The following is a 10,786-nucleotide window of genomic DNA, read 5'->3' on the forward strand; positions in this document are numbered from 1 at the left end:
ACCACGAGCGACTAAACGGGCTTTAAAATTATTTTCACCTTTTATTTTAAATACCCATTTACTTTCTATCACTTTTTTATTAACAGGCCATGGAACTTCATCCCATGTATTATTTTCACTGAGCACATTTATTTCTTTATCAATTGCCTTTTTCCACTTTTCACTATTTTCACCATTGATTGCATCTTCGTAGGTAAGTGGATTTTCGCTGGCTGAGAAAAAACTAGTATCGGTAGTGTCGTAATCCTTCATCCACGCTGGTTTAGTAATAATTCTTTTTGGATGGCACTTTCTTCTTCTTCTTCCTCTTCTTCTTCGTCTTCTTCTTTCTCGTCATCTTCTTCTTCGTCATCGTCGTCTTCTTCTTTCTCACTAAAGGAATTATCCAGTGTGACTGCTGGGTGATTTTTCTTTTCAATATTTATTGGCTCTGGTATCAACACGACATCTCGATGCAATTCGACCTTTTCTTTATTTGGAAAGTAAATTCTGTATCCTTTTATTTCTTCGCTATATCCAACGAAGATTCCAAATTCACTTTTGGGATCTAACTTCAGACGTTTTTGTTTAGGGATGTATACACCGACGTTGACTCCGAACTCCAGGAGGTAGTTTAAATTATATTCTTTATTGAACCAAATTTGATAAGGAGTCTTGTTTGCTTGAGGACTTTTTCCAGCTCGGTTTAATATAAAAACTGCCGAATTAATTGCCTCTGCCCAAAACTTTTTATCTAAATTTTTGCTTTGTAACATGGTTCGTGCTGCTTCTACAATGGTTCTCATTTCCCGTTCAGCTCGTCCATTCTGCTCGGGTGTATATGCACAGGTCCTTTCATGTCGAATTCCATATTTGTTAAGTTTCGTAGAAATATCCGTGTTGACTATTTCTAATCCGTTATCTGTTCGAATAGTTATTATCAGATTGCCGGTTATATTTTTAGCTAGTGGAATAAAAAGTTTGAATTTATTTTTCACCTCGAATTTGTTTTTAAGAAAATAAACTTGTCTAAAACCTGAATGATCGTCCTTAAAGAGCAGAAAATATTTTGCACCGCCCAAGGATTCTACTTCGAATGGACCACACAAATCTGCATGAATCAGCTCACATGTTTTAATCGCTCTTGATTTACTTGACGTAAAGGGAAGTCTATGTTGTTTACCTTTTAAACATTCTAGACATTTTGGATCTCGTTCATCCTTGAATTTTATCTTATTTTGATTTAGTAAATTTTTTACTTGTTCGAAGTTGACATGAGCTAATTTTGTGTGCCATTCTGTAAGACTAAAGACAATATTACAACAAGAGTTTGTAACATTTTTAATGACAGGTGTGACTATTGCTTTAAAGTTCATTTTATAAAGGTTACCTTGTCTCTCGGCTACGGCTGCAACTTCCTCTTTTTTATTTAATAACTCACACTTTAATTTATCAGAACGCATTCGATAACCTTTATCCAATGCTTTGCTTAAAGAAAAGAGGTTGATTGCCAGATCAGGGACAAATAGTACGTTGTGAAGCTGCGTTGATATCCAGCGGTTGTTATTCCAAGCCAGAATCTCGATTGTTCCAGTTCCTTGTATTTTCAATAGATCACCATTTCCCACTTTCACGTGTTTTTTATTCACTGAATTTTGAATTGATTTAAATAGTTCTGGATTAAAACACATATGTTCACTCGCACCACTGTCTAACCACCAACTTATTTCGTTTAATTGTTCATTACTCGCTAACACTGCGATTTCGGGAGAGTTTATTATATTCGTAGTAGACATGAACGCTTGATCAGTTTTGTTTTCCGATTCCTTTCTGATCCTGAACCAACAATCCTTAATTAAATGGCCATTTTTCTTACAATAATTACAGAATTTTGCATTATTGCTTTGTTTTAACTCGGGACAATTTTTCTTTAGGTGACCCTTCTTATTGCATTTAAAACATTTCATTTCAGATTTTATTTTATCGAAATTACTTTTCGATACAAGTGCCACTGCTTTGTTATCTGATTTGTTTCTATCCTCTTCTAGCATGAGTCTGGACGTTAAATCAGTTAGGGTTTGTTTATCTTCGGGTGTTGATTCCCATGCTGATATGAAATGCTTCATACTTTCTGGTAAGGACATTAGGACCTTGGTTATCGTTTGTTTATCACTAATTTCTTCTCCTAATTGTCTTAAGTTTCCTTTAATTTCTTCGATTTGAGATATGAAATGTGCCGCGTTTCCATCGGTGTATTCAAGATTAAAAATTTTTTGGAGTAGAAGGTAAGTGTTTACTTGGGATTTGTGTTCATAAATTGTTTTCAGTTTAGTCCACATCTCTGCCGAAGTTTCACATGTTAGAATATGAGTAATTGTTTTGTCGTCGAGTCTCGAAACGATCAATTCTTGTGCCGTAGCATCTTTATTTTCCCACTCTGTTGCGTTTGTCGCCGGTTTTGTTATTGTTCCACCAACAATACCATAATAACCTTTTGATTTCAAGGTTATCTCTATTTGAAATTTCCAGACCGTCCAATTTTCTCCGTTAAACCTCACTATGTTAATTCCGGATGAATCTCCGTTCTTCTTATCCATTTTGCGATGTATTTTTTTTAAACAACCACTAAACTATAGTCTTCTGATTTTTAAAAAACTTAATTGTCTCAGAATATTCTTATTCCGCACTTTTTATACAGTGCACTCGCAAAATTTTCTTATCACTTTATGAATCTACATTCACTCACACTTTAGGCTTCCTGGGCCCATAACCTGAAGGAATTTGTATGTGGTGAATAATCATAACTGTATGATAATATTTAAAGTAGTTTATTAAGAAAACAAAAGTTAGTATATAAAGTTTTGTTCGAGATCAAATTTAGTACTGAACTAAAAACGTGGCCTGACAATATCGCCATATTGAAATTACTAAATAGAAGTCTTAGTGACTTTTATATTTTCATGATAGATACCAACTGATACCAACCTAATATATAAATGTAGTAATAATAAAATGATTACTTTGCTTTTAACAAAAATTAAAAAACAAAAACTGTAAAACCAAAATATTTCGAAAATGTCAATACACAACTGTTCAGTTGCTCGACTGACGGTAGCGTTAACGCCACGACAAACTTTGCATGGGATAATGTTAGGAACTACGGACGGACGCCCGGGTGGTAAAGTAGTAAAAATAATAACCTCGAAATTCATAGGTCCGTCATATTGAATTTTGAACATTTTAAAATAAAATTTTTTAACTTTCGGTGAAAAGAGTAATTTAAATATTAAATTCATGATAAAATAATATAAAATGATTCCCTACCGATTTTCCTAATCGTAGATTCCTAATTTCAACGTTTCCTAAAAACGAATTTCCTAAATTTGAAATTCCTAAAACAATTTTCCTAAGCGAAAATTCCTAAAGTTATTAAATTTTCCTAATTTCCTAAAAATTTTAATTTAAAAATGAAGTGGAAATAATTTAAAATTAATTACTAAAATTTAGAGAACAATTGTATGTGACAAATTTTCTAGATATTTCAGAACTGCGTCTGGTTTATAAACTTCGTTCTATCCATATTTTTTTTCATACCAATCTCCATTGTTTTTATTTAAAATATAAATTTTTTTATTTTATTTATAAATTACACTTTTAATTTAGACTCGAAATATTAATTTACATTCAAAATTTTGGAACTTTTGACATTTATATTTGTTGCTATTGAAAAAACAATTGCAGATCGCATATCGTCATAAAAAATATATATTTGGAAGAATTCGATATTGTTTGGAAAAAAAGACTTTAGTAAAAAAAGACTTTAGGAAAATTGAGTTCGGAAAAATGATTTAGGAAAATAGTTTTAGGAAAAATTAACTATTAGGAAAAGTAGTTGTTAGGAAAATACGTTTAGGAATCTAAGATTAGGAAATTCGTCGGGGAACGATATAAAATAGTTTGTCTCTATGCAATAAATAATATAATATTGATGCGATTTATTATAAAAAAATAGAAATTTCTTTTTCAACGGAATTCCCCGTTCCATTTTGGATTAAACTGTATTGGATATTGTACGTGTTGAAGGAAAAACAAAGTCATTTTCTATGCATTGGCCAGTTCATTTCTTTTTCTATATATGCTCTATTCGAGTCAAAAAAAGAGAGCGAGAGAGGCCTTCGACCTACGACTTTCCCCTAAACACACATATATATATATATATATATATATATATATATATATATGTGTAGAGGCACACGCGAGGGTAAAATTCAAGGAAGAATTCGATAGGACTAACTCTGCCCGCGTACATATACATACATAGGGTGCTTCTCGCATGACCAACTTTCTTTTTACCATTCCCCAAAGATGATAAAAATAACGAGAAAAAAATACATCGTTTTGCAAAAGTCAACATTTCTTATCTTGACCAACAACAATTTTTCATTCTTACATACCTACGTGTATTCGTAGGAATTTAAATCATATTTAATTTCAAGAAATGGTACACTTACTGTTTCTGCATTGTAATGGATGTAATAATCCAGATAGCACAACTTCCTGCATGGAACTTGCTACGCTATTGCAATGATAAACTTGGCAATATTTCACTGCAATATTTAGGCAAAGTTGGAGTAGCATTAAGAAATTCAGTTTCAGAATAATGAGTTAAAATTTCTCGAAAATGTCAATGTTGTTCGGGAGTTTTTCGTTTTTTTGAAAGTTGGCATATCTTTACTATTAGGACACTTGAAATTTAGAAGAAAATTTAAAATTCCAGAAATTAATGAAATATTTCATTAAAATAATGAAATTATAAATCATAGGTCAGGAGGAAAAGTGAAACATAAAAATCAGACAAAAATGAAGGGAATCTAAATGTTCTGGTCAATAATCGCTGGTCAGAAGGAAAACATCAAAATTTACAGATCAAAAGAAACTGAAACCTGAACATTTATGTTAAAAATCACTGATAAAGACACAAAAGTTAGACAGTCGAACCTGGATAAGCGAGAAACCTCCTAACAAATTTATTTTGTTGTCCTAACAATTCAAACTTTTTCTAATAACATTAAATCTGTTAAGGTAAGAACAAATTTTGTAACAACAACAAACGAAATTTGTTACTTCTATGTTAACAATTCCTTTTTCTCTGTGAAGGAAGTCTAAAATCTTTAAACAAAAATGAGAGACTTTTTTAAAATTAAATAAATAAAATATTGCAGTTGAACTCATACATTGTAACACTTATTCGTTGTGTATTCATTAATTAAATTAATTTGAAAACACAATATTAATTCATAAACCTTTATAAGCGAGAGAAATCGCTCTTAGACCTCTGTAAGTGAGAATAAGTGATAAGTGAGAAACCTCTATACACAGAAAAAAAAACCGACAAGGATGGCAACCATGTAACAAGAAACATGCATGTTGTTGCTAACATAACACACTCAAAAAAACTAGAAACTGAGATTTTTTTCATTTCGAGTCATTTGAAGTTGTCGATTACTCATTTCGAGACCGACTTCCAAATGACTTACAACAAAAATGAGTGGAGTTTTTTTCTATGTAAGCGAGAGAAAATTGCCGGTTCCTTAAAATATAAATTATCATACAATAGTATATTGTGCAACAAGTACAGAAAGAAGCTGTTCTCCGACGAGTGCAAAGTTTGCTGTCCCGAGCGAAGCGAGGTCAGCAATTTGCACGAAGTCGGAAAATCTTCTTTCGTACGTGTTGCACACAGTACTTTGTGCAACACCTTTTGGTTTTGATAAAAAAAGCTGTTTAAAAAAAGCTAGTTGACGCCAACATACGTACTGTTTAGCAGGGTTTGAAACGTATGTTACCGCACGTAATATACGTGGTTTTCTACGCGTATATTACTGTAAAAAACAGGTATTCTACAAATAGAAAACAAATACCTATGTATATCACCAAAAAAACCCAAAAGTTTAAGAACTTTGCCGCACTAGTGCAGCAAAGTGAGCACTTTGCCGCACTAGTGCAGCAAAGTACTGTTTTGCGCCTACTTTACAGGCATGCAAAGTATTATTTTCCTTACAGGTGTTGCACAATAGTATATTGTGCAACAAGTACAGAAAGAAGCTGTTTTCCGACGAGTGCAAAGTTTGCTGTCCCGAGCGAAGCGAGGGCAGCAATTTGCACAAAGTCGGAAAATCTTCTTTCATACGTGTTGCACACAGTACTTTGTGCAACACCTTTTGGTTTTGATAAAAAAAAAGCTGTTTGGAAACGCTAGTTGACGCCAACATACGTACTGTTTAGCAGGGTTTGGGACGTATGTTACCGCACGTAATATACGTGGTTTTCTACGCGTATATTACTGTAAAAAACTTCAAACCCGCAAATTCTACACCTTTTCTCATAACCATCCATCCAGTATTTACACTCTTTCACTCCCTCACCTATTCTAAATCTACATAACCTATTCCATCTTTCATACCTTTTTATTCGCACTAAATACACCGGCACATTCACTCCTTTCACCATTCTATACCACTTATTATACCTTGAATCTACAATCCTATTCCATCTCTCTTCCCCATCCTTTCTCTTCCAACCATCCAACACGTCCCTACCATTTCCACTCCACTTCTTCCCCTGCTCCAACGCATCTCTTCTATCCCTTTCCCATCTGGACAACCCTTCTTTTCGTTTTGCATTCCCTCTTTTTATTAATCTCAAGCATTCCCTAGCTAATTCACTCCCCCTTCCCTGCTCTAACTTGTCCTCTAACCCCATTGCTCTCTTCCTTTGCCTCAAAACTACCTTTTCCCTACCCAATTCCTCCCTAATCATGTATCCCGGACAATTCCAATCCACCCCCATAGTCCATCTTAAAAATCTCTCATGCCATCTTTCTATTTTTTCAATCTTTCTCCACCCCCATACTTCCACTCTATACCCAATCACCGCCCATACTAACGCATTAAACATCCACACACGCTTTCTCCAATCATCCTTAAACCTTCTCTCTCCAATCCCCCATATTTGCCCCATCATCCTTCCCCCCTCTCTACTCTTTTTTCAATATTTAATTCCTGACCCCCATTCCAATTAAACCAATACCCCAAAACCCCTATTAACTGACGGAAATGCCGCCTTGAAGTCCACAAACATGGTCACCAATTTTCCTTTTTCTTCCCCCAGCCTATTATTAACCAAATAATTTAGTACATAAATATTGTCCACTGTTCCCATCCCCTCCCTAAAACCCGTTTGATTATGTGGAATTAATTTCTTTCTCTCTACATCTTCCTCCAGTCTTCTTCTCACAACCTCCGCATAAACTTTGTACCCTACCGGCATCAACGTTACCCCCCTATGATCCTCGACCCTATCTCCCTCCCCTTTCTTTATTATCGGTACTATTAATCCCGTCTTCCATTCATCCGGCCACCCTTCACCCTCCCATACCATATTTACTATTCTCCACATCTCATCCCTCACAGCTTCGCCCCCATATTTCAGACATTCCCCTTCCAATCCATCCCCCCAGCAGCTTTATTTCTCTTGATCCTCTCTAGTGCCTCATTTATTTCCTCCTTAGAAATTTGCCTTTCCTCCCTCCCTATTTCCCTCCTTCTACCCTCCCCCCTTCTTCTACCCTCCACCCCACAACTTAGTCCCTTGAAAAAATCTGTCCATTCCCTCATTTCTATTTCCTTATTTACCGCTTTCCACCTTTTCCTTTCTCTATTTATTACGTCCCATTCTCTACCCTCCATAATCGCCAACTCTACCTCCTGTAAGAACCTTACTTTCTCCTCCTCTCTTTTCCTCCTGACCAGTTTCCCATGTTCCCTGTGCACCTTGTTGTAAACTTCCCTCTCTGTTTTACCCACCCTCCAATCTTTTACCGCCTTTCTCAAACCAACTCTACTCTTGTCACACTCCTCATCTCACCATCCCTTCCTACTCTTCTTATCTCCCTTCTCCTCCTTCTCTATAGCCTCTTTTATCTCCATCAAGATTTTCCTCAATCTTTCCAATCTCTCATTTACCCCCCCATCTTCTTCAAAAATACCCGCCTTCTCCTGTACCCTATTGCCAAACTCTATCAAACTTTCCCTTTTCCAATTCCCCATTTTGGTCTTACCCTTCTTTCCCCCCCTTCCCCCTTACCCTTCTAGACCCTCTTTCCCCTCCTCCTTTCATTTCCACAATTAATAGAAAATGCCCAGAGTCACACTCTACCCTCACCTTCATGGACTCTATCATGCCGTTCGTCCCCTCATCAGTTATCATATAATCTATGACTTTTTCCCCCCTCCCTACAAAAGTGAATTCCCCATCCTTGTCCCCCTTAATGCTCCCATTACAAATTTCCCACCCCGTTTCCTCCAAGATACCAATCAATTTTCTCCCATCCTTATCTACCACCTTATGTTTCGAAACCCTTTTATACCTCTCCTCTTCTTCATTCCAATCCCCCCTCCCATATCTCCAGTCCATGCATTAAAGTCCCCCCCTATTAGAATCTTTCCCCCCTTCCCTCTCTCAATCCATTCCTCTAGTTGCCCCAGCCCCTTATTTCTCCCCTTCTTCTATATATCCCTACGACTGTTAGTTTTTCCATTCCAAATTTAACCTCCCTTACCATACAGCCCTCCTCCTTTTTACCACCCCCATGCCTTCCTTCACATTAAATTCCCTTTTAACCCCTGATACCATGCCCCCCGCACTCCTACACTTTATTTTTTCTTTCTTCGCTCCTTGACACTCCCAAATAAACCCCTTTGGCAATTTACCCTTAATCCTTTCCCAATCTTTTTCTTCCAACCAAGTCTCACAACATAACCACATCCCACTTACGTATATCCTTCCAAAAACCTTCATCCTTATTCTTCAAATCCGAGATATTCCAGAACACAACTTTTAATCCTCCTTCCTCCTGTGATTCTCCCCCCCCCCCACATCCCCAAAACCCTCATCCCTACTTAACTCCCCAGTCTCCCAATTTACTCCCCACCTCACTCCATTAACCCACACACAGTCCCTCCCTCTTTTTACATAATTCCCTTTAGCCCTTTCTTCCCACACTTTTTTATTAATTTTCCAATTAACCTTTCTTTCCTCCCAGGTTCTATCATCTTAAATCCATACTTCTTTGCCTTTCAGTCTCCCCTTAATTATCATCACCTCTTCTTTCTGAGTCTCGTTTTCCATCTCGACCACCCATAGGCTCATTTTGCCCTCCTCTTCTCCCCCACCCTTCTTACCCCTTTTACTTTCACTGTCACTCCCAACTCCCTCAGAAACCCTTCTACCTTTTCTTCCCCCCCCCCTCTTTCTCCACCTTTAACCCTCTGATCAATATATTGTTCCTCCTCTTCTCTCTCTCCAATTGCCTTAACTTCCATGCCAAATTTTCTACTTTTCTTTCCATATAATTCCCTACCCCCCCACCATATCTATCTTACCTACACACCACACCAGTCAAATGCACCCACTTTCTTTCTTAATACTCTCACCCTTTACCAACTTTCACACCCCTTACTCCGACCCCAAAACCACCCCACAATCACTCCACTCTTATTTCCACCCCCCTTACCTTTTTTTCTCCCTCACACAGTCAACCAACCCTTTACAACCTAACTTACTCTTACCACTAACTACACATAACCTTCACTTTCACACTTCACTTTTGTACTATTTTATCACACTAACCCGGTGCTCTGGCGGATTACTAATTAGAAATTATTGTATATTATTATTAATTTAGTTAGTATAAGATAGTGTAAGGTTTGCGTGCGTTGTAGTTATAAGGAAATTGTATATATAGGTTAAGCAGTTGTTTTTGTATTAGGGAGTCTCGAACCCTGCGTGAGCAGGGAGAGTAAATAAATAAATACTGTAAAAAACAGGTATTCTACAAATAGAAAACAAATATCTATGTATATCACTAAAAAACACAAAAGTTTAAGAACTTTGCCACACTAGTGCAGCAAAGTAAGCTCTTTGCCGCACTAGTGCAGCAAAGTACTGTTTTGCGCCTACTTTACAGGCATGCAAAGTAATACTTTCCTTACAGGTGTTGCACAAACATAATTGTAACGAACTCCCAAGAAAGGTACTTAAGAATCAATCGAATTACAGGTTATGTTTCTATTATAGATTTGTCTTTATACTTTTCAAATTATATATAAATTTGAAACCAGTTTTTATTGAATATTATATGGATGTTATGAAGACTTGAATTTTAATAATTTGTAATAGTAATTGATTCTCTTTCTGCATTTTTACTCTAAAATTTATAAACCTAACCTAAAATTGTTTGCTTTTTGTTTTTAGGCACTTTTCTTAGGATCGCGTCACAATTGATACCGCGGAAAATATTTTATATAAAAAGCCATCAATCTTGGGATCTTCACGGAGAAAAAGGATTTAAATAATTTAAATTTGAAATATTGATTTGTGGAATCAAAAATACACCTAAAAGTATTTAAATAATTATTAATAACACAAGCCTGCAAAATAATAAAAATTCTTATTTTCAAAGATCGAAAAGTCATTTCCCGCAGTATTTGGTGCGCTGAATCCAAATCTGGCAACGAAAACCTCCTATCATCATACAAAATAAAAAATCTGTGGTTAGATTCATAATCAACAACCCCGATAACCCTTGAGTAACGAGTTTTAGGCATAATTTTTTTATCGATTTTTAACAAGTAGTCCGACATACTGGATCCGACATTTTGAATTTTTAAAATCTGACAACATATTCGTAATCAGCGACCCCAGAAACCCCTGAGTAACAAATTTCAAGCGAATCCAATCATTTTTC

Source organism: Leptopilina heterotoma, unplaced genomic scaffold (genome assembly GCF_015476425.1).
Source record: "Leptopilina heterotoma isolate Lh14 unplaced genomic scaffold, ASM1547642v1 Lhet_307, whole genome shotgun sequence".
Taxonomy (NCBI): Eukaryota; Metazoa; Arthropoda; class Insecta; order Hymenoptera; family Figitidae; genus Leptopilina; species Leptopilina heterotoma.